At 43.9% G+C, this 24921-nt stretch overlaps 1 protein-coding gene across 2 annotated transcripts in view; it reads right to left on the bottom strand.

Moving 5' to 3' along the window:
* Positions 1-24015: 24015 nt before the first annotated feature.
* Positions 24016-24921, bottom strand: part of LOC123107042 (uncharacterized) — a 5199-nt gene continuing 4293 nt past the window's right edge. For both annotated transcript variants that reach the window (XR_006451575.1, XM_044529051.1), the window contains exons 7-8: positions 24570-24713; positions 24016-24073 (exon numbers count right to left, since the gene is read on the bottom strand). The gene's annotated coding sequence lies outside the window, so the exon portion shown is untranslated. The remainder of the gene's footprint in view (positions 24074-24569; positions 24714-24921) is intronic.

The raw sequence follows: 24921 nt of genomic DNA, 5'->3' as shown, positions 1-24921 counted from the left end.
TATGCCTATTCTCTCTTATTTTACAAGGTTTACATAAAGAGGGAGAATGCTGGCAGCTGGGATTCTGGGCTAGAAAAGGAGCAAATATTAGAGACCTATTTTGCACAGCTCCAAAAGTCCTGAAACTTCACGAAAGTCATTTTCAGAATATATAAAAAATACTGAGCGCAAGAAGTTCACCAGGGGGGCCACACCCTACCCATGAGGGTGGGGGCGCGCCCTACCCCTCTGGGCGCGCCCCCCTACCTCGTGGGCCCCCTGGTGGCCCTCCGATGCCCATCTTCTGCTATATGTAGTCTTTCGATGAGGAAAAAATCATCAGCCATCTTTCCGGACGAGACTCCGCCGCCACGAGGCGGAACCTTGGCGGAACCAATCTAGGGCTCCGGCGGAGCTGTTCTGCCACGGAAACTTCCCTCCAGAAGGGGGAAATCATCGCCATCATCATCACCAATGCTCCTCTCATCGGGAGAGGGCAATCTCCATCAACATCTTCACCAGCACCATCTCCTCTCAAAACCCTAGGTCATCTCTTGTATCCAATTCTTGTCTCTACGTCTGGGATTGGTACATGTGGGTTGCTAGTAGTGTTAATTACTCCTTGTAGTTGATGCTAGTTGGTTTATTTGGTGGAAGATCATATGTTCAGATCCTTTATGCATATTAATACACCTCTAATTATGAACATGAATATGCTTTGTGAGTAGTTACATTTGTTCCTGAGGACATGGGAGAAGTCTTGCTATTAGTAGTCATGTGAATTTGGTATTCGTTCGATATGTTGATGAGATGTATGTTGTCTCTCCTCTAGTGGTGTTATGTGAACGTCGACTACATGACACTTCACCATTATTTGGGCCTGGAGGAAGGCATTGGGAAGTAATAAGTAGATGATGGGTTGCTAGAGTGACAGAAGCTTAAACCCTAATTTATGTGTTGCTTCGTAAGGGGCTGATTTGGATCCATATGTTTCATGCTATGGTTAGGTTTACCTTAATACTTTTGTTGTAGTTGCGGATGCTTGCCATAGAGGGTAATCATAAGTGGGATGCTTGTCCAAGTAAGGGCAGTACCCAAGCACCAGTCCACCCACATACCAAAGTACCGAACGCGAATCATATGAACGTGATGAAAACTAGCTTGACGATATTCCCATGTGTCCTCGGGAGCAGTTTTCTCTATATAAGAGTTTGTCCAGGCTTGTCCTTTGCTACAAAAAGGATTGGGCCACCTTGCTGCACTTTATTTACTTTTGTTACTTGTTGCTAGTTACCAATTATCTTATCACAAAACTATCTGTTACCTATAAGTTCAGTGCTTGCAGAGAATACCTTGCTGAAAACCGCTTATCATTTCCTTCTGCTCCTTGTTGGGTTCGACACTCTTACTTATCGAAAGGACTACGATAGATTCCCTATACTTGTGGGTAATCAAGCGCGGGTGGCCGGATCCGGCGGATCTCAGCCGGATCTGGCCACGGCGGCGGGGCACGGCGAGCTAGGGGCGGCGCGGCACGGGTACCTGCAGGGGAGAGAGAGAGAGAGAGAGAGAGAGAGAAAGAGAGAGCTTGAGATCGGAGAGAGAGAGGAAAAATGGAGGAGGACGGGGAGAGAGAAGGCAGGGTCGGCCTGGGTTGCCCGCCGGCGACGCGGCTGCAAGGCGGCGGGGTCGGGCGCCCTTGCTCCGGCGAGGCTCCTGGTGGCCAAAGCGCAGGGACGAGGCGGCGGCGAGGAGATCGAGCGGGGAACTGGGCGAGGGAGCCGGGGGTGCACCGGGTCGGCCCGGATGGGCTCTGCGGGCTCCGCGCGGGCCTGGGCAGGCCTGCGGCGGCGGGGAGTAAGCAGGGGACGCACTGGGGACGCGTGGCAGCTCCCTAGTGGCTGCGGGCGGCGGGGAGGGCGATGTGGCGGCATGGGATAGGCCGAAGGGCATGGCGGCGGCAACAAGTGGCGGAGGCAGGGAGGATCGGCATGGAAAACGATGGGGAAGGTGGCTGGCAGCTGCGGGGATACCGAGGGGGAGGCTAAAAGTAGGTGGAGGGGTATTAGGGTTCTAAAAATGGAAGGGGAAGGTCTATATATAGACACGGGGACTAGGTTAGGGGAATTTGGGGGCTTCCAGAGCCCTCCGATCCTGATCCAACGGCTCCGGTCGAGGGAGGGTTAGGTGGGCTGCAGGTGAATGGTAGTGGGCTATGCAGAAGGGCTCAAGCTCAGAGAAGAGAAGGGAGAGAGGCCCGGCGACTGTTTCCGAAGACCAAAAACGTCTGACGTGTGCCCGGCTATAAGGTCGCTATATGTTTAACGGTTGGGCTATCAAACGAACTCCGAATGCGATGAAACATGGCAGGCGGCCTACCTACAACATAATAAGACTGCACACCAACTCTCATCCCATTCGGAGAACATTTTTACGCCACTTATAAAATAATATTTTGGAGGTGCCGCGGGCGCGTTCGAGTGTGCCTGGGCTCAGAACGGACAACGGACGAAAATGGGGGAACCTTGACGGATACAAGTTTTGAAAACATGATGATGAAATGCACATGATGACATGGCAAGATGCAACATGCAAGCAAAAGACATGGCATAGACAGCGAATAACTGGAAGACACCTGGCGCAACGGTCTCGGGGCGTTATAGCCAAAGCACGGAAGAGGCCCGGATTGAGGCCCAGGGCGCCCTCCAGGAGATCTAGGAGGCCAAGAAAATCACGGCGGGTAAGGCATTTAGTATGCAAAGCAAATATGTGAAGAAGAAGTATCTCTTACTAACCCGGATTCAAAGTTCTCCAGGGGCGTTTGCGGATTTGCCGTGTAGTTTGTCTGACGTTGTGGAGTTTTTCCGAGCCGAAGAAGGGAGCTCTACGGAGAAGCTGTTCTGGTCGCAATATCTTGCGCCAGAACATCCAGTGCCCTTTAGCGATCAGCTAAAACAGCTGGTCGAGCTGCATAGGTGGCCGAACTGGCCATGAAGGATTTAATAATCTGGTTGTGGCCTGCCGAAGCTATACCCGACAGCTACTTCAGGCTCGTGAAGTGGCTGGTGAATGCCTACCCTCGGCTGGACGTCGTCAAGCGGTCGGTCTGCATCGAGGGCGCGCGCATGGCCTTCGCCCACGTCAAGGTGTGGTGGGCAAAGATGGACGCCGTCAAGCTTACGACCGGGGGACCGCCAGAGGGCAAGGAGCACCGCACGCCCGAGCGGTATTTTGAAGACGTCCTGGAGGGGTCTCGTATTGTGGCGACGCAATGTGCGCAAGACATTATTTTCGAATGAATACATTCATGTTGTCTCTGCCTTGTATGATGAAACAAAGTCGTTTATGTAATATAATGTTTGTTATTTAAAAAAAAATCACCTCCTGTGCGGCCGTGTTGTGTGAAATCTGAGAGTTGGCCAGTCGTCGGCTTCTACCCCCACGTAGGTAGTACGGGGGTGTTCGGGATGTAATCTAAACACTCTTGATCCAATTGTTTGGTCCTTGAAGGAGGTGTTTAGCGTGACGAACCAGGCAATCGGACTATGCGGGTTTAGCACCCTCACTTAGCCATAGGAGTTTGACAATGAAAATATAGGCGCAGCCCCTAGTATCTGAACTAGGATGTTGTAAACACCTGATCGAGTAAGTACCGATCCCTCGCGTAATGCGGAAAAAATCTCTAAGGATTTGAGACCTCCAAAGAGCTGACCGGCTCTCGCCGCATCATGAAAGTCAGTTTTCGGCTTTCTCTACTGAGGTGATCCTTCGGGTAAACCAGGGCACAATCGCAGTAGTTCTCCCTTTACTACCCTAGCCGATATAACGGAACAAAAGTAGCAAGCACAGGAGCCGGGCAACCCAACTATTGACCAAAGACATGATTCGAAGCCAATGCATATAGTGCTAAATTCGGGGTGCCGAACTATTCTGTAAAAAGTGTTCGGACTTTGTTGCCGTGTTGTGGGGCGCTATGAAGCCCCTGGCAAATTGAAACGTACCAAAGTGTATGGGTGCTATTTGATAAGGTTATCAAAAAGGAAAAGAAGAAAGGGTAGTAAGCTAAAGTCGTAAAATTTGGGCCGCAAACTATTTCCATTATAATTTGAGTAGTGCCTTAAAGCGCATTTATACAAGTGGTGCAATAAGCAGAAGGCTATTAATATGCCTTAACTAAGGGAGAGCTGCGTGCGGGTCCTGAAAACAGGTAAGGGATCGTTAAAGAAACCACCTAAAAATTCCCCAGTACGTCCATGCTTCTTGTCGTCTTGGTGTACTTATCCTTCGAAAAGAACCGATGGTCAAGCCGTCAGGGAAGGCCTGTAAAAAAAAGAAACCTGAAAGGAGAAAAAAGGAAACTGTGAAAGTACGTGTGTTCGGGGCGGTCGAGCCGTAGTGTGGATCACAAGCTAGTTATGCCTCCATCCATGCCCATGGTATTCTAAGTGCATAGTTATGTACGCATGGTACAATTGCTGCCACTTGGTCGGGACTGGAAAGGAGGCCGAATTGCTAGTCGAGCTCTTGACGACCCGAGCTGTCCTGTTGCAGAATAGTCCGAACTCTCTTGACAGTGTCCAGGAGGTCGGACGCTGAATTAAGCTTCTGCTTGAAAAGGCCGCTCTGTACTTCTGATGCTAAGGCAGCGGTGTGCTCCTCGGTGCGGAGGGAGCGTTCCGTGTTGCCATTAACTGTTATGATGTTGCGTGGTCTGGGCATCTTGAGCTTGAGATAAGCATAGTGTGGCACCGCGTTGAATCGAGCAAATGCGGTTCGTCCGAGCAGTGCATGATAACTGTTGCGAAAAGGGACGATATCAAAGATTAACTCCTCGCTTCGGAAGTTGTCCGGAGATCCGAAGACAACCTCTAGTGTGATTGAGCCTGTACAGCGGGCCTCTACACCTGGTATGACTCCTTTAAAGGTAGTCTTTGTGGGCTTGATCCGTGAAGGATTGATGCCCATTTTGCACACTGTATCCTGATAGAGCAGGTTTAGGCTTGATATCTCCGTCGTATCTACTTTTCCAAACACTTTTGCCCTTGTTTTAGACTCTAACTTGCATGATTTGAATGGAACTAACCCGGACTGACGTTGTTTTTAGCAGAATTGTCATGGTGTTATTTTTGTGCAGAAATAAAAGTTCTCGGAATGACCTGAAAATCAACGGAGATTATTTTTGGAATATATAAAAATTACTGGAAGAAAGATCCACGTCAGGGGGCCCACACCCTGTCCACGAGGGTGGGGGCACGCCCTACCCCCTGGGTGCGCCCCCTGCATCATGGGCCCCCTGATGCTCCACTGACGTCCACCTTGACTCCATATATTCACTTTCGGGGAGAAAAAAATCAGAGAGAACGATTCATCGCGTTTTACGATACGGAGCCGCCACCAAGCCCTAAACTCTCTCGGAAGGGCTGATTTGGAGTCCATTCGGGGCTCCGGAGAGGGGAATCCGTCGCCATCGTCATCATCAACCTTCCTCCATCACCAATTTCATGATGCTCACCGCCGTGTGTGAGTAATTCTATCGTAGGCTTGCTGGACGGTGATGGGTTGGATGAGATTTATCATGTAATCGAGTTAGTTTTGTTAGGGTTTGATCCCTAGTATCCACTATGTTCTGAGATTGATGTTGCTATGACTTTGCTATGCTTAATGCTTGTCACTAGGGCCCGAGTGCCATGGTTTCAGATCTGAACCTATTATGTTTTCATCAATATATGAGAGTTATTTATCCTATCTTGCAAGTCTATAGTCACCTATTATGTGCTATGATCCGTTAACCCCGAAGTGACAATAATCGGGATACTTACCAGTGATGACCGTAGTTTGAGGAGTTCATGTATTCACTATGTGTTAATGCTTTGGTCCGGTACTCTATTAAAAGGAGGCCTTAATATCCCTTAGTTTCCAATAGGACCCCGCTGCCACGGGAGGGTAGGAGAAAAGATGGCATGCAAGTTCTTTTCCATAATCACGTATAACTATATTCAGAATACATGCCAACATTACATTGATGAACTGGAGCTAGTTTTGTGTCACCCTAGGTTATGACTGTTACATGATCGATCGCATCCAGCATAATTCTCCATCACTCATCCAATGCCTACGAGCTTTTCCTATATTGTTCTTCGCTTATTTACTTTTCCACTATTACTGTTACAATCGCTACAAAACCCAAAATATTACTTTTGCTACCGTTACCTTTTGCCACTGTTGCCACTACTATCATATTACTTTGCTACTAAATACTTTGCTGCAGATATTAAGTTTCCAGGTGTGGTTGAATTGACAACTCAGCTGCTAATACTTGAGAATATTCTTTGGCTTCCCTTGTGTCGAATCAATAAATTTGGGTTGAATACTCTTCCCTCGAAAACTGTTGCGATCCCCTATACTTGTGGGTTATCAAGAACATTTTCTGGCACCGTTGCCGGGGAGCATAGCTCTATTCTTTGAGTCACTTGGGATTTATATCTGCTTATCATTATGAATAACTTGAAAGATCAAAGAACCAAGATATTTCCCTCAACTACGAGGGGAGGTAAGGAACTGCCATCTAGCTTTGCACTTGATTCACCTTCTGGTTTGAGTAAGCTTGCGACACCTACACGTGCTATTGATTCCGATAGGTCGCATGTTATTGATGATGCCACTTCTGCTATGCATGATACTTATGATGAAACTACTTCTATGCTTGATACTACTGTGCCACTAGGTGAATTTCTCCATGAAAAACTTGCTAGGGCTAGAGAGAATGAAATTATTGAAACTGATAATATTGATGAAAGTGATGATGAAGATTCTCCCCCTAGATATGAATTGCCTGTCGTTCCTGAGGGTTATGTTATTGATGAAGAAACTGCTAGAGACTTTCTTGCTTGCAATGATAAAAGTGATCTTAAGAAACTATTAGCTAAGCTGAAAGAAAAATCTCTTAATGCTAGAATGAAATATGATCCTGCTTATGCTACTTCACCTATCTTTATTACTGATAAGGATTATGATTTCTCAGTTGATCCTGAATTAATTACTCTGGTTGAATCTGATCCTTTCTATGGCTATGAATCTGAAACTGTTGTGGCACATCTTACTAAATTAAATGATATAGCTACCTTGTTCACTAATGATGAGAAAACTCGCTACTATTATATCCTTAAATTATTTCCGTTCTCATTAAAGGGTGATGCTAAGATATGGTTTAATTCTCTTGATCATGTTTGTGTGCGTAGTCCCCAGGATATGATTTACTACTTCTCTGCTAAATATTTCCCCGCTCATAAGAAACAAGATGCTTTAAGGGAGATATATAATTTTGTGCAAATTGAAGAAGAGAGTCTCCCACCAGCTTGGGGGAGGCTTCTCCAATTACTTAATGCTTTGCCTGATTATCCTCTCAAGAAAAATGAAATACTTGATATCTTTTATAATGGACTAACCGATGCTTCCAGAGATTACCTAGATAGTTGCGCTGGTTGTGTTTTCAGGGAAAGAAAAGTTGATCAAGATGAATTGTTATTGAATAATATGTTGACTAATGAAAATAATTGGACACTTCCTGAACCAACTCCTAAGCCAACTCCGAAGAAAAGGGGTATTCTATTTCTCAGTCCTGAAGATATGCAAGAGGCAAAGAAATCTATGAAAGAAAAAGGTATAAAAGCTGAAGATGTTAAGAATTTACCTCATGTTGGAGAAATACATGGTTTTAATTCATCGCCTATTGAAGAAACACATGGTCTCAATAAGCCAACACAGGTAGTAAAGGTAAACTCTCTTTATAGATTTGATGGAGGTGATATTCCTCGTAATAAGTCTGCTAGCCAATGCTTAGAAGTGTTTGATAATTTTATTGTTAAACAAGAAAACTTCAATGCTTATGTTGGTAGACAATTGAAACATAATGCTTATATGATTGAACACTTGAGTGATTATATGGCTAGTGCTAAAGGTGAACTTAAACTTATTAGTAAACATGCTTCTATGGTTACCACTCAAGTAGAACAAGTACTTAAAGCTCAGAATGATTTTCTCAATGAATTGAATAGTAAAAATAATGACTTTGCTGTTAGAGTTGCAACTAGAGGAGGTAAACTGACTCGAGAACCTTTGTATCCTGGGGGTCACCCTAAGAGAATTGAGCAGGACTCTCAGAGAAATAACGTTGATGCACCTAGTCCTTCTAGAAGGAAGAGAAAGAAAAATGATAGGACTTTGCATGCTTCTAGTGTAGCTGTTGTAGACACACCTGAGAATCCTAATGGTATTTGTATCTCTGGTGCTGAAACACAATCTAGTAATGAACATGAATCTAGTGATAATGTTAATGATGATGTTCATGTTGATGCTCAACCTAGCAATAATAATGATGTAGAGATTGAACCTGCTGTTGATCTTGATAACCCACAATCAAAGAATCAACGTTATGATAAGAGAGACTTTGTTGCTAGGAAGCACGGTAAAGAAAGAGAACCATGGGTTCAGAAACCCATGCCTTTTCCTCCTAAACCATCCAAGAAAAAGTATGATGAGGATTTTGAGCACTTTGCTGAAATGATTAGACCTATCTTTTTGCATATGCGTTTGACGGATATGCTTAAAATGAATCCTTATGCTAAATATATGAAAGATATAGTTACTAATAAGAGAAAGATACCGGAAGCTGAAATTTCCACCATGCTTGCTAATTATACTTTTAAGGGTGGAATACCAAAGAAACTTGGAGATCCAGGAGTACCAACTATACCATGTTCCATTAAAAGAAACTATGTCAAAACTGCTTTATGTGATCTTGGATCTGGTGTTAGTGTTATGCCTCTCTCTTTATATCGTAGACTTGATTTGAATAATTTGACACCTACTGAAATATCTTTGCAAATGGCTGATAAATCAACCGCTATACCTGTCGGTATTTGTGAGGATGTGCCTGTTGTGGTTGCAAACGTTACTATTTTAATGGACTTTGTTATTCTTGATATTCCCAAGGACAATAGTATGTCTATTATTCTTGGAAGACCCTTTTTGAATAATGCAGGGGCTGTTATTGATTGCACCAAAGGCACTGTCACTTTTCATGTTAATGGTAATGAGCATACGGTACACTTTCCGAGGAAACAACCTCAAGTCCACAGTATCAATTCTATTGGAAAAATTTCAACAATCACTATTGGAGGTTTTGAATTTCCTCTTCCTAATGTCAAGAAGAAATATGATATTCTTATTGTTGGGGACATGCATATCCCCGTTGAGGTAACCTAGTGTTATTTGAAAATTCTCCGGTTTCATGTTATTCGAAATGAGTTTGTTAACAAGACCTGATCAACCTTGTTAATGGATTCCTTTTGATGAGCATGAGATGGATGAATTTAGAAAACACAACTCTCTGTACCCTCTTTTTACTTTCTGTTATTTATATTAAATAAAGCAAAATAATATTTTTCGGTCTATTTTCTGAATCATCCATGCAATAAAAAATACCCCGAAAATAAAAGTTCTCCAAATGCCCTGAAAATTAAATATGATTTTTTCTAAAATATTTGAGAATATCTGGCACTGAAAACACACCAGGGGAGCAAGCACCTGGCCATGAGGATCCAGGGCACGCACACCCCCTAGGCGCGCCCCCTGCCTTGTGGGCCCGTGGTGGCTCCCCTCCACTTATTCCAGCCACCACACACTCCTTCCTCCCAAAAAAATCACCAACCAGCTCAAGCACGAGTTCTAGCTCATCTTGCTGCCATTTTCGATCTCCTAGCTCAAAGCTCCATTCACAAAACTGCTTTGGGGGATTGTTCTTTGGTATGTGACTCCTCCAATGGTCCAATTAGTTTTTGTTCTAGTGCTTTATTCATTGCAAAAAAAATCTGCTTTGGTGACCATGTTCTTGAGCTTGCATGTCAAATTTATATGGTCAAAAGTAGTTTTAATGCATGATATTGCCTCTAGGCACTTGTAGGAGTAGTTGCTATCAATACTGTTGAGTTTGGTTCACTTTTATTTTGAGTTACTAAAAATTTCAGAAATTTTTCAGAGGAAGAAATATGTTTAGGAAAATGTACCAAGGTGGTTCCTCAAGGAAGCAAGGACCCAGACCCACAATACGCGATGCGGACGAGGAACCACCAAGAGAAGCTCAAGTGCGGCCTTGTGAATGGCCGTCAGATGATTTCATGGTCCGAGCAGGAATTAAGGAGGAATTTGATGCATATGTGCATAATGCTGAACTCGAGGGCTTCATGCTAGATAAGTGCCCTCAATACCATCACCTAACTGATTCCTTTGTGAGAAGGTTCAAATTTTCATCCTCACGTAGTTCTCACACTGTCCTATTTGATCTTTATGATAAATCTTATACCATGGACTTAGAAGATTTTAATACTGCTTGTAAACTTCCACAGTGGGGTAATGTTAGTGAACCTCGCAAATCTGAATATAGAGACTTTCTTGCTAGTATAACTGTGGGGGAATCTAGGGAAATCACGCAAGCTACCATAGGGAGCATTCATTTTCTTGCTACACATTATTTTGCTCTCTTCATAGGTAGATGCATAAATGGTAAGGATGAAGCATGTCACATGTGTGTCCTTGATCTTAGTGTTCTCAAGAGTGTTGTATTAGGAGATAGACAATATAACTTGGGGCCATTGTTGCATGTAGGTTGCATAATAATTGTATTCATGGAGATTTCTTCGCTGGAATTTATGCAACTCGTATAGCTAACTTTCTTGAGATACCCATACGTGGATATGATATTGAGTTGCCTCCTGCTTATTTAGATTATGATGCTATGGTTCGTCATTAGTTTGTTGAGAGGAACGACTAGTTCCTCCAGTACCGACTAATCTTTGACAGACGACGCACCTATCACGTCGCTCTCCCTGCTCCTACTTTCTTTGACTTTCAGGCAAAGGGGGGATATTTTATAACTAGGGAAGAGGCGACCGAGTACGAAAGAAGGATGGAGACAGCTCGCCTCCAAGCTGCAGCTCATCAGGCAATTGCCGCTGCATCTCAGTACGACCCCAGTTACAACTTTGGATATCTGTCAGGCCAGCCATGCCCATAGACCAACTTAGGCCAAAAGCCTAAGCTTGGGGGAGTACGTATCTCTCACCGACATTACATTCATGTTCACACACTCATGCTAGTTGTCGGTGCTCATACTTTTTCATTGCAATATCCATGCTAGTTTATTTCCTTTTTAGCTTTCTTCTTGTGTGTTTGATAAACCTTAAGAAAAAAATTAGTTGTAGCTTTTAGCTAGTTTACTTTGCATGTCTGTAGTAGTAGTAATTAAAAAGAAAACCCAAAAAGATTTCTTGTTCTTCTTTTGCTTGTTGGGAGCTTTCCTGTGTAAATAGTTTTATTTCTTTTCTTGTTCTTTGGGGGTCGAGAGGAGAAGACCATAATGAAAATGTTGAGTAGCTCTCGTATGCATTATTGTTGATCTAACAAAGAGCCCATATTACCTTGTCTTCTCTCTTGAATTGAATGCTTGCAGATTCCAGCTTAGTCCAATGCACGTGCACTATTATTATTATTCACACTATTCGGTCGTGCAAGTGAAAGGCAATAATGATGATTATATGATGAACTTATTGAGATGAGAAAAGATGGTATGAACTCGTCCTCTCTTGTTTTTGTAAATATGATTAGTTCATCGTTTGATTCAGCCTATTATGAATAAACATGTTTGCAATGACAATTAGAGATTGTAGTTGCTTATGCCATGCTTAATTAGCTAGGAGCTTATAATGGTTTACCTTGCGTGCCAACATGCTATTAAAATGGTTGTGATGTGGTATGATAGGGTGGTATCCTCTTTTGAACGATTCGAGTGGTTTGACTTGGCACATGTTCACGCATGTAGTTGAAACAAAATCAACATAGCCTCTACGATATTTATGTACATGGTGCATTATATCCTACTCATGCTTGCATTCGATGTTGATTAATTTTAATGCATGTTCATGACTGTTGTCGCTCTCTAGCTGGTCGCTTCCCAGTCTTTTTCTAGCCTTCACTTGTACTAAGTGGGAATACTGCTTGTGCATCCAATTCCATAAACCTCAAAGTTATTCCATATGAGTCCACCATACCTACCTATATACGGTATCTACCTGCCGTTCCAAGTAAATTTGTATGTGTCAAACTCTAAACCTTCAAATAAACATTCTGTTTTGTATTCTCGAATAGCTCATGTATCAACTAGGGTTGTCTGTATCTTCCATGCTAGGCGGGTTATTCTCAAGAGGAGTGGACTCCGCTCCTCACTCACGAGAAAATGGCTGGTCACCGGGATGCCCAGTCCCATGCTTTATGCAAATCAAATCAAAATAACTGCAAACAAAACTCCCTCGGGACTCTTGTTAGTTGGAGGCACTCGTTGTTTCGAGCAAGCCATGGATTGATGCTTGTTGGTGGAAGGGGAGTATAAACTTTACTATTTTGTTTGGGAACCGCATATAATGTGTGTAGCATGGAAGATATCGAGATCTCTCAGTTGTTATGTTGACAATGAAAGTATACCGCTCAAAATATTATTCGTATCTATTTCAAAACCGAGCTCTGGCACGTCTACAAATCCCTTCTTCCCTCTGCGAAGGGCCTATCCATTTACTTTTATGTTGAGTCATCATCCTCTTATTAAAAAGCACCAGTTGGAGAGCACCGCTATCATTTGCATTAATTACTATTAGTTTACATTGAGTATGACTTGACTGGATCTCTTTTACCATGAATAACAATGTCTAGTCAATCCTTGATCTTTAAAGGTGCTCTGCATTTATGTTTTGCGGTCTCAGAAAGGGCTAGCGAGATACCATCTTATCATATCATATCATGATTATTTTCAGAAAGTGTGGTCATCCGAGATTTATTATTATTGCTCGCTAGTTGATTATGCCATTGATATGAGTAAACATGATACCTAAATGTTATTGTGAATATGGTTAGTTCATAATCTCTGCTGAAAACCTGAATGATGGCTTTACATATTTACAACAACAAGAGCAAACAGAGTTTGTAAAAGTTTTTGTTTATCACTTTCAGTTTATCAACTGAATTGCTTGAGGACAAGAAAGGTTTAAGCTTGGGGGAGTTGATACGTCTCCGTCGTATCTACTTTTCCAAACACTTTTGCCCTTGTTTTGGACTCTAACTTGCATGATTTGAATGGAACTAACCCGGACTGACGATGTTTTCAGCAGAATTGCCATGGTGTTATTTTTGTGCAGAAATAAAAGTTCTCGGAATGACCTGAAAATCAACGGAGATTATTTTTGGAATATATAAAAAATACTGGAAGAAAGATCCACGTCAGGGGGCCCACACCCTATCCACGAGGGTGGGGGCACGCCCCTGCCTCGTGGGCCGATGCTCCACCGACGTCCACATTCACTCCATATATTCACTTTTGGGGAGAGAAAAAAACAGAGAGAAGGATTCATCGCGTTTTACGATACGGAGCCGCCGCCAAGCCCTAAACTCTCTCGGGAGGGCTGATCTGGAGTCCGTTCGGGGCTTCGGAGAGGGGAATCCGTCGCCATCGTCATCATTAACCTTCCTCCATCACCAATTTCATGATGCTCACCGCCGTGTGTGAGTAATTCTATTGTAGGCTTGCTGGACGGTGATGGGTTGGATGAGATTTATCATGTAATCGAGTTAGTTTTGTTAGGGTTTGATCCCTAGTATCCACTATGTTCTGAGATTGATGTTGCTATGACTTTGCTATGCTTAATGCTTGTCATTAGGGCCCGAGTGCCATGATTTCAGATCTAAACCTATTATGTTTTCATCAATATATGAGAGTTCTTGATCCTATCTTGCAAGTCTATAGTCACCTATTATGTGTTATGATCCGTTAACCCCGAAGTGACAATAATCGGGATACTTATCGGTGATGACCGTAGTTTGAGGAGTTCATGTATTCACTATGTGTTAATGCTTTGGTCCGGTACTCTATTAAAAGGAGGCCTTAATATCCCTTAGTTTTCAATAGGACCCTGCTGCCACGGGAGGGTAGGACAAAAGATGTCATGCAAGTTCTTTTCCATAAGCACGTATGACTATATTTGGAATACATGCCTACATTACATTGATGAATTGGAGCTAGTTCTGTGTCACCCTAGGTTATGACTGTTACATGATCGATCGCATCCGGCATAATTCTCCATCACCGATCCAATGCCTACGAGTTTTTCCTATATTGTTCTTCGCTTATTTACTTTTCTGCTGCTACTGTTACAATCACTACAAAACCCAAAAATATTATTTTTGCTACCGTTACCTTTTGCCACCGTTACCACTACTATCATATTACTTTGCTACTAAATACTTTGCTGCAGATATTAAGTTTCCAGGTGTGGTTGAATTGACAACTCGGCTGCTAATACTTGAGAATATTCTTTGGCTCCCCTTGTGTCGAATCAATAAATCTGGGTTGAATACTCTACCTTCGAAAACTGTTGCGATCCTCTATACTTGTGGGTTATCAAGGCTGCTGCCACCGTTCATCAGGACTCGCGTCAGGTGGAACCCATCAACTATTGGGTCCAGGACCAGTGCGGCTGAACCGCCGTGACGGATACTGGTCGGATGATCCCGACGGTCGAAAGTGATCGGGCATGACGACCATGGATTAAATTTTGGGGCGACTGGCTCAATCGCGTGGACGTCCCTGAGCGCGCGCTTGCGCTCCCTCTTGGGGATGTGGGTAGCATATATCATGTTCACCGTTTTGACCTGAGGGGGAAACTTCTTCTGCCCCCCTGTGTTCGGTGGCCGGGGCTCCTCATCGTCGTCCTCACTTTGCGATCCCTTCTCCTTGCTTTCGGCATTTAATTTGCCGGCCTGTTTAAAAACCCAACAATCTCTGTTGGTATGATTGGGTGGTTTGTCTAGGGTGCCATGGATCTGGCACGGACGGTCGAGTATGCGGTCCAAGCTGGATGAGCCTGAATTGTTCTTTTTTAACGGCTTCTTCCGCTGACCGGACTTAGAGCCACTGAATCCAGCATTGACCGACGTATCATCAGTGTTGTCAATGTTGTTGCGACGCTTGTGTTTGTTGTGTCGGGATTTGTCGTTGCTATTTTTGGCTTCGAAGGTGCCGGCGTTGCTTGCATTGTTTTTTGCTACGGGCCAGCCAACTATCCTTACCCACACAAAAGCGGGTCATGAGTGTCGTGAGGGCTACCATGGACTTTGGCTTTTCTTGGCTGAGGTGTCGGGGGAGCCATTCGTCGCAGATGCTGTGTTTAAAGGCCGCTAGGGCTCCGTCATCCGGACAGTCGACGATCTAGTTCTTTTTGGTTAGGAACCTAGTCCAGAATTTCCTGGCTGACTCTCTGGGTTGTTGAACTATATGGCTTAAGTCATCGGCATCTGGTGGCCGGACATATGTACCTTGGAAGTTGTCGTGGAAGGCGTCTTCCAAATCCTCCTAGCTGCCAATAGCGTTTTCAGGCAGACTGTTTAACCAGTGCCGAGCTGGCCCTTTGAGTTTTAACAGAAGGTATTTGATGGCGTGGAGGTCATCTCTGCGGGCCATATGGATATGGAGAAGAAAATCCTCAATCCAGACAACGGGATCAGTTGTTCCGTCATATGATTCAATATTCATGGGTTTAAACCCTTCTGGGAATCCATGTTCCATTACTTCGTCAATGAAGCAAAGAGGGTGTGTGGCGCCTCTATATTGGGCCACATCACGACGTAGCTCCGATGGAGTCCGTCTACGGTTTTCGTCCCGCGCATGACTAGGCTTGTCACGTCCGAATAGATAGTCGTCGCCATGTGTTGGGGCACGTCCTCACGATCTGTAGATTGATCTAGTATGTCCTGCTCTATTGTCCAGGTCCTGCCGAAGGTCATTTGTATAACCACGACCTGTTTTATCTTTGCCTTTACGATGGGGCGGGGCGGGCTGGTGTTCGGCTTGAGTTGCCATTTTATCCCGACCACGTGGCGGTCGGCCAGCCGCATTGTGCGATGATGGTACGGGCTCCAGTGCCTCATCATCGAACTGAGGTAGAAATTTGCGCTTCGGGTAGCTTTTGGCTGGGCGCTTGAGGGCGTATTCTTCGGCTGCTAGGACATCGGTCCATCTATCATTGAGCAGATCTTGGTCAGCTTGAAGCTGCTGCTGCTTCTTTTTCAGGCTCCTTGTAGTGGCTATTAGCTGGCGCTTAAAGCGCTCCTGCTTGAGAGGTTCCTCAGGTACGATAAAATCCTCGTTGCCGAGGCTCACCTCCTCCTTGGAGGGCGGGAGATAACTACTGTTCTCTGAGTTTTCATTTGCGGCCTGTTCATTAGGGCTAACTTGCCCATCTTCCCGATCGTCATGTTCGACAGTTCGTTCGTTGGGATCTTCTCTGTCTTTGGCACCGTCCGGAGTGTTATCGTCTCCCGTGCCGGTGTTGCTGCCTTTGTTGCGGCATGATTTAGAGCGGCGTTGCTGATGTCGATGCTTTGGTTCTATCTTAGGAGGTTCATCCTCAACTGGATTCTCTTTGTCTTCGCCGATGTTTTCTTTTGGTGCATCCACCATGTATACGTCATACGAGGTGGCCGTCCATCGTCCGGTGAACGGCGGGTTTTGGGCCTCCTCTTCTCCTGCATCGTCGTTCATACCGTCGATGTCTTCGGAGCCATAATCGAGCATGTCGGTTAAGTCCGCGACAGTGGCTATAAAGTGGGTGGTGGGTGGGAAACGAAATTCTCCATCATCAACCTCCAGCTCGAACCGGATATAATTCGGCTGAGAATCCCTCACCAAGAATAGTGCTCTTGACAAGTTTAACACGTCGCCCAAAGGCGAGTGCCAGAAGATGTCCGCGGAGCTGAATTCGACGATCGATGACCAATCAAGCTCAACGTACGCGGACGCACAAGGTTCGGAACCTGTAGCCGGAGTCGAGTCCATGGCTCCAGTGACACATATGTCACTTGCAGTTAGGTCTGTGTGCGGCTCCACCGTCGCTGAGTCTGCGGCTTCCGCGGCAGGGTTGAGCTTCCCGTCCTCGGATGACGCGATTTTCTCCGGATCTAAGGCCAGAGCAGCTATAGGTACTATCCCCTGGGTATGGTCCGATGACAGATTTTCGACGTGTTCATCATGGTGGCAGGGAGCAGCTGCCGTGGTCTCGAATTCGTCGAAGATCAAATCTCTGCAGATATCCGCGACGTAATTCAAGCTTCCAAATCTGACCTGATGGCCAAGGGCGTAGTTTTCGATCTGCTCCAGATGGTCAAGCGAATTGGCCTGCAGTGCAAAGCCGCCGAATATGAAGATCTGTCTGGGGAGGAAGACTTCCCCTTGGACAGCGTTGTTGTAGATGGTCGAAGGAGCCATCGAACCTTTTGACGACAGCACAGTGGAACTCTCAATGAAAGCACCAATAACGGTGTCAAAACCGGCGGATCTCGGGTAGGGGGTCCCGAACTATGCGTCTAGGGTTGATGGTAACAGGAGACAGGGGACACAATGTTTATCCAGGTTCGGGCCCTCTCTATGGAGGTAATACCCTACTTCCTACTTGATTGATCTTGATGAATATGAGTATTACAAGAGTTGATCTACCACGAGATCGTAATGGCTAAACCCTAAGAGTCTAGCCTGTCTGACTATGATTATGAGGATATCCTTCTATGGACCTAGCCCTCCGGTTTATATAGATACCGAAGGAATCTAGGGTTACATAAGGTCGGTTACAGAGAAAGGAATCTTCATATTTGGACGCCAAGGAGAGTCCCATCCGGACACGAGTAAAGTCGTCGGTCTTCGTACCATCAGTCCGACCCATGTCTAATAGGTCGGACGCCCGAGGACCCCATAGTCCAGGATTCCCTCAGCAGGCGCGGCCTGTCGGCCAAGTACGAGACAGCCGGCGGGGCCCACCAGGTGGCAGGCCCCAGCAACCAGCGGAGAAGCAGGCGACCAGAGACACTGAAGGTCGGGTCCCACACCCGGTCGGATTACCATTGTACCCCTGGGCGGTAGGCCTATATAAACTCTCCAAGGCACCCATGCAAAGGGTTCAGAACCTTAGTAGACTCACACACATATATAGAGAGGGGAAGAGAGGCTAGCCTTGCTCATCTTCCTCCTCTAGCCAAACAGCTCAAGGAGCGACCTTATAGTTACCTTGTCGAGATAGTGATCATGCGGAGACCCCACAGAGCAGGACTAGGGGTGTTATCTCATAAAAGAGCCCCGAACCTGGGTAAGATTCGCCGGCTTAGGTGTTCTCGCTCACTCCCGCCTCTAGAGCCCGGCAACATTCTCTTAGCCCTCTCCATGATAAGCCAACCCTTGGCATATGTCGCACCACAACCCCGACAGACGCACTCGCACAGGATGTCCCAAAAGCTCATACTGAGAGCAGTCTAAATCTTGGCCACACTCATTCTCGATGATCATGTTGTGCATGATCACATGAGCGTGCATGATGTACCAAAGCATCTCTTGATCCCAAAATCTAGCCGGTCCTCTCACAGTAGCAAATTGGGCTTGCAAAATCTCAAAAGCTCTCTCCACATCTTTTCTAGCCGCCACCTGAGCATTGTGGAAATCAAGATTTTTCTTACCTTTCGGTTTTTTCAACGGCTTCACAAATGTTTACCACTTTGGGTAGATGCCATCCGCAAGATAGTAGCCATAGTTGTATGTATGGCCATTTGCTACAAACTGCACCGGTGGCAGTTCACCATTTGCAATCTTATTCAACAGTGGTGACCGATTAACAACGTTGATGTCATTCAAAGATTCAAGCATTCCAAAAAAAGCATGCCAAATCCAAGTCTCTTGATCGGACACCGCTTTAAGGATTATAGTGGAACCCTTTTTTGCCGTGGAATTGTCCATGCCATGCCTTAGGACAATTCTTCCAACTCCAATGCATGCAATCTATTGAGCCAAGCATAACTGGGAAGCCGCGAGCTTTGTTCATCTCCAATAGTCTTGCGGCGTCTTCAGCATTGGGAGATCTCAAATACTCCTGGCCAAACACTTGCACAATTCCGACTGCGAAGCACTTAACACACATGATGGCTTGACTCTCGCCCATGGCCAAGTGGTCATCAACTAGATCAGCAGGAATACCGTATGCCAACATACGCAAAGCGGCTGTCACCTTCTGAAAGGTGCTATGCCTGAGCTCTCCGACGGCATTCCTCCTTTGCTGAAAAAACCGGTCATGGCTCGCTAGTTTCTCTGCAATGCGTATGAACGACTCGGTATTCATCCTAAACCGGCACCAGAAGTACGACTTGGGGTACACGGGATTATCCGCAAAATAGTGCCTCATTAATCTGTTGTGGGCATCCATCCTATCCCTACAAATTTTCTGCTGACCCATAACCGAACCACCGTGCTTCGGTTTTTTATTGATGTGCATAGCTAGAATCATTGCAAGATCCTCCTCCTCTTCAATATCAAATTCTTCTTCGGAAGAATTATATGATGAACTCATCTATAATGTTCAATTTAAACTAGGCTATAAAAACTACAAACAACATGCACCAAATTCATGTAAAAAATGTGAAGTTGAAGCAATACATACCTTGCAAGCATTTTGTCGAACACCTTGTGGGCGCCGAGCGGCAGTGGGCGGCCGGACGCTGTTTGTCGGAGGAATGGCGCGCGCGAGGGGCGACGGCGATTGGAGGGAGAAGGAGGAAGCGGCGGCAGCGCGGAGATAGGCCAGGGAAGCGTCGGAATGATCGCCGAAACAAATGGGGCTGGCGCGGGCGGCAGCGCCAGTGCCTGGGTTGGGGTAGGTGGAATTGTGGAAGTCGCGAGCGGGCGCTCGAGCGCACGCCGCATCAAATAAACGACGCGCGATGGCGTTTCGGACCGCGTGCTGAACTCTTTATGCCGCATGCGTGGTTATTGCGCGTCGCTGGAGCTCGCTTAGCGGTTGCGTGTGCGCTAAAACCATAAATTTCCGGCGCGACGCTTATATAGCGCGGCTGTTGGAGATGCTCTTATAGCAAGACCGAAGAAGGCCTTGAGCGCCCACCCAGACCCAACCGCAAGTAATGGGCCGGCCCAACTTTAAGGTTAGTTCCTTATTATGTTTCTTCATTCTTTTCTATTTATATTTTCAATACGTGTATTCAAACAAAATAACTTACTTAAAAGTATTAAAAACTAAGAATCTGAAAAATGTGAACGCAGTGTAATTTTCTTTGTTAGCATAATTAAAGAAATGTTGATAGCTTTCTCTTTTTCGTGACAAGAAATGTTCACGTGTTTCAAAAATAAGTACATGGAATTTTTAAAAAGAAATTATACAAGGTATAAAAATGTCGCATAATTCAAAGAAAATGTTATACTTGTATGGTACTATGTTTCGGATGTATAAGAAATATGTACGATGTGTACCAAAAAAAGTAGACATCAAAACATATAGTTGAAAAAATGTTAACCATGTGTACGAAAGATGTAAAACATGTATAAAAATATATTAGATGTATAAAAAATGTACTATGTGTATTAAAACAGTAAACGGAAAATATTTGAAAGAAAGTTAATCATGCATTTGGGATTTTTTTTTAAATTATTTAAAAATGTTTTAATTGTTACAAAAATTTTAAAATGTGTATGAAAAGAATAGACATCAAAACATATATTTAAAAACATCTTAATCATGTATATTCTTTTCTAAACCTGTGTAGATTTTTTTAGATGTATACGAAGAATATACAATGTGTAGGAAAACAATAGACATTAAATATATTTTGAAAAATGTTATTCATGTATCTGAAAATGTTAAACCTGTATTAAAAATTATTCTTCACATATATAAAAATGTATAATGTGTAATAAAAATTGTACATATGTGCTGAAAAAGGGAAAAAAGAAAGCTGTAGAGAAAAGAAAGAAAGAAAACAAAAAATCGGAGAAAAACCAGTGCAAAAAAAGAAAAAGAAACAAAGAGAACAGAAAAACCAGAGAAATCCGACAATGAAATAAAAAAACCATAGAGAACAAAGAACAAAAGAGAGAATAGATAAAATAATGAAAACGGAGAAAGAAACAAAGAATACCGGTGAAAAAACAACGAAAAAAGAAAAGCCAGAGAAAACCGGTGAAGAAACAAACAGAACTTGAGAAAAACTAAGAAAACCAGTGCGAACGCAGCCGTTGAGCAATCAAGCACGCGAACAAACATGCGAAAATGGGCTGACCATAATACTATGGCGTAGAGGAGAAAGCTTTGGGCAAGCGTATCATATGAGTCGCTATAAGCAAGATATAGTCGTCGCGAGTTGCTGGTGCATGTAGCACTATCTAAAATTTAACCTAAAGCCACGATACTTATCTTGGGACGGAGGGGAGTAGTAATGTATACGAATGTGTTAATTTTGTATATGTCAGGTCATATAATTCATTTTTTTAAACAACGTTTGCATAAAATTCCTTTTTCAACAACATTTTTATTTATTTTAGTTTTTGAACCAAATATCTTAAGTTCAACAACATCTCAGCCCTACTTCACAATTGTCAACATCAAATCATCATTGTTCATGTCCAATCTTCATTAAGACCCAATTTTCCATTAAAACATCTAAGATCATAATTCTCAAGTCTTAAGTATACATAGTTCAACAGGTCATAAGCAGCTAGAGTCTAAAACATACTAGTTCAACACATCACAAGGAGCCAGCATAAATAATAACTACTCCCTCCGTCTCATAATATTAGAACGTTTTTCAAACTAGCATAGTTTGAAAAACGTTCTACATTCACTCATCACAGATTGCCTTGATCCTGTTAATCTTGCTCTTTTTCACCTCCCAGCCTTCAATAGGTCAACAATGGCATATTCTAGCTTTTTCTTCTCCTACTTCCCCTCGTCAATACTTTCATCTGCATCTCTTTTCCAATTCCTGATCACTTCTGCCTGGGCAGCCTGAATGTGCTTCAGTAGATCAACCTGTTTCTTCAGCTCCATGTTCTCCTTCTCAAGCTTAGCCCTCTCTTCCTGTCCAATCTTTTCCTCTTCACTTTCCTTCAGAATCTTTAGATCATTCTCCCTATGGACATGTTTCTCAATAGATTCACAAAAATCTTTGGTAAGCTTAATGTTCAGATGGTATTTCTCCTCTAGCTGCTTCTTTTCTTTCGCTAGCTTGGATAATTCCTCTACTTTAGCAAGATTGTCTATCTTGCTCTGCTCATACAGATACCAAAGCTTCTTGAGTGCCCTTTTAAGTGTATCTGGCCATTTTGGATCCACCCAATCCACAACACCACAGTTTGAGATTATATCAAATATGCAAGTCCTATGTCACTGCCAGCATGCACCATGGCACTTGGGGGCTAATGCAAAGACAATTTTACTCGCCTTATTGAAGACCCGACTCATCACATCATAATGAGCCGGCCCTTGGGGGCTATCAGTTGCTCCTGTCAACAATTCAAGGTACACAAGTTTTATTCCATTATATTGAGGGGTCCACTACTCAGTTGGTAAAGCACAAAGCTCTTAACCTTGTGGACGTGGGTTCAAGCCCCATGACGGGGGTTACATCATATGATGCTCTTTTCAAAAGAAGTATATATAAAGTCCCAGCTCAATATTATTTTACTGAGCCGGCCCTTGGGGGCTACACGTTGTTGTTCAAGTCTATATGATCATATTTATAAAGTCCCTGCTCATTATTGCATAATGACCCGGCCCTTGGGGGCTACACTGGTTGTAGTTTTTTATGAGTATAAGGCAATTACAAGTCCCAGGTTGCTGCAAGCATGACAACCCGGCACTTGGGGCTACATATATGGAGTATTCAGTCTTTACTAGTGACTAAGATGAACAACATGGATTTCTTCAAAGTGGCAGTATTTATATTGAAGCAAGTCTTAAGTCATCACTTTGTTTCTGCTCAAGACTTGGGGGCTACAGGTAATATGGATATAAGGGAGCAAAATCTTCAAATTCTCAGTTTTGAGTAAACCAGATTGACCCGGCATCATTTGTTTATAACCCGACAATTTTGGAAATCATAAATCAACAAGATCTAGATCTTTAAGCCGACTGAATATCAGTTGAATGTTTCAAGACCAATATTTTTGTCAAATCAGAGCATTGAAGGCCGACTAAAATGGATTACTTCTTATAATATCTCTCTACAAGAAACCAATGTCAGCAAATTGATTATGAAGCTGGCCTATTGACCCGGATTTTTCAGAAGAAGTGCTCGAATTTTTGCATTGGTAATGTTTAAACACATTTGTTAAAGGAGATTTGCTATGAGATCATGGATATGCATCCAGGAGGAAATGACAAGGACTTAAGTATGATCAGGTGCCGGTTCAGGAAAATATTTAACCCGGAGCACAACCTATCAAGTTTGTTCTTGTGTTTATTTTACAAGATCAGTTTAACATGGATAAATCCAAATTAAACTGGGGGCTAATGTCAGGGATATACCCCGCGGTGTAACCCGGCCGGATGTACGACCCGCCTGGAGCTTGGCGACTCACCAGAGACCTGGCTGGAGCTTGGCGACTCACTGGCGATCCGCCCGGATATGGCGGTTTACATGTAACCCATCGGGACATTATGACTCACTGGAGACCCGGCGGGCGGATCAGACGAACGACAAGGCCTAAGATCCAGCGGGCCGGCTTATACTTTGGTGGGCCGGCTTAAGAAGAAAGGGATGACGAATATTTCCTTTATCGAGAAGCAAGACCCGGACTTGTATTCAAATTATAAGAAATGATAGACTAGTCCTAGTCCTACTAGGACTCCACATGTAACCCGCCCCTTCAACATATATAAGGAGGGGCAGGGCTCCCCAAAGAGGGACAGAAAATAATCTCTAGGGCTAGACACAAAGGGCCGGCTTACCGGCGACTCCCTCATGATCATAATGAGACCTAGCCACAAACAGCATGTAGGGTTATTATCGGATGATGTTTCCCGGGGCCCGAAGCTATCAAAACCCTTGTTTTGTGTTGCGTCTCTCGATTCCGCTCAACCCCTCTCAAGCTACCACATAGATGCGTTGGCCTCGCGACTAAGTCCTCACACTAAGGACATCTGCCGTGATAATTCCACGACATGTTCCCTTCCTGAAAAAATTGTAGGCTCAAATTAAAAATACACTAAATACAGTGAGCAAAACTATACAAATGTTGGTCACTATGGAAATATGTTATACACATCAATTTAATAATGCACTACGAAATCATATGCGCACAAGACTATACAATACAAAATCATATGTACTACGAATTGTTCTTAAGAAACTTAAATAGAGCATGTGTTTTATCAACTAAACAGACCTTGGTCTTAAGAGCATTTAAACAAAGCATGCTCTTCAAATAAAAATTGTGATCTATGTACAACCTAAAACTACAAAAAGCATGGTATATTGAAGGAGCAGTATGAATAAACAGAGTAATTTCAAGACTACACACTTGTATACATAGAGGGATTTTATAAACAAAAGTTCTACAATTTCTACACACTAACATTGATCTTTTTTAGAGTTTGTACACACTGAAATTGTTCTTAGCATTTCTATTGACAGAAAGGGGTATGAATAAAACACATAATTATACTAACCCGCTTAGCGCAGCCAAAGAATCTCCTGCCGGTGTTCTGGCCTTCAAATGCAACCATCCTCTTGGCTGACAGCTTGTGAATGCAAAGGATATTTCCAGTATGAACTGTGCCACACCAATCCATGTCCTCAGTTGTGGCTGGACACTAGAATGGCAACAAGAAACAACCCCAGATCAAAGATTTGAGTCAAATCAGAGCAAAAACAAAAATCCCCAACTCAACAAACCCTAACCCTAGTTCACCTACATATGGCTTGTAGTAGTGCTCCTCTGAGAGTGGCGACAGAGATTTGTCACTTGGTTCTCCGTCGTTTTAGGAGACCATGACGGCTGTGGGCGGGGACATGCGGAGC

Source organism: Triticum aestivum, chromosome 5A (genome assembly GCF_018294505.1).
Source record: "Triticum aestivum cultivar Chinese Spring chromosome 5A, IWGSC CS RefSeq v2.1, whole genome shotgun sequence".
NCBI lineage: Eukaryota > Viridiplantae > Streptophyta > Magnoliopsida > Poales > Poaceae > Triticum > Triticum aestivum.
The sequence above is the reverse complement of the archived record's forward strand: the minus strand, read 5'-3'. Positions and strand labels throughout refer to the sequence as shown.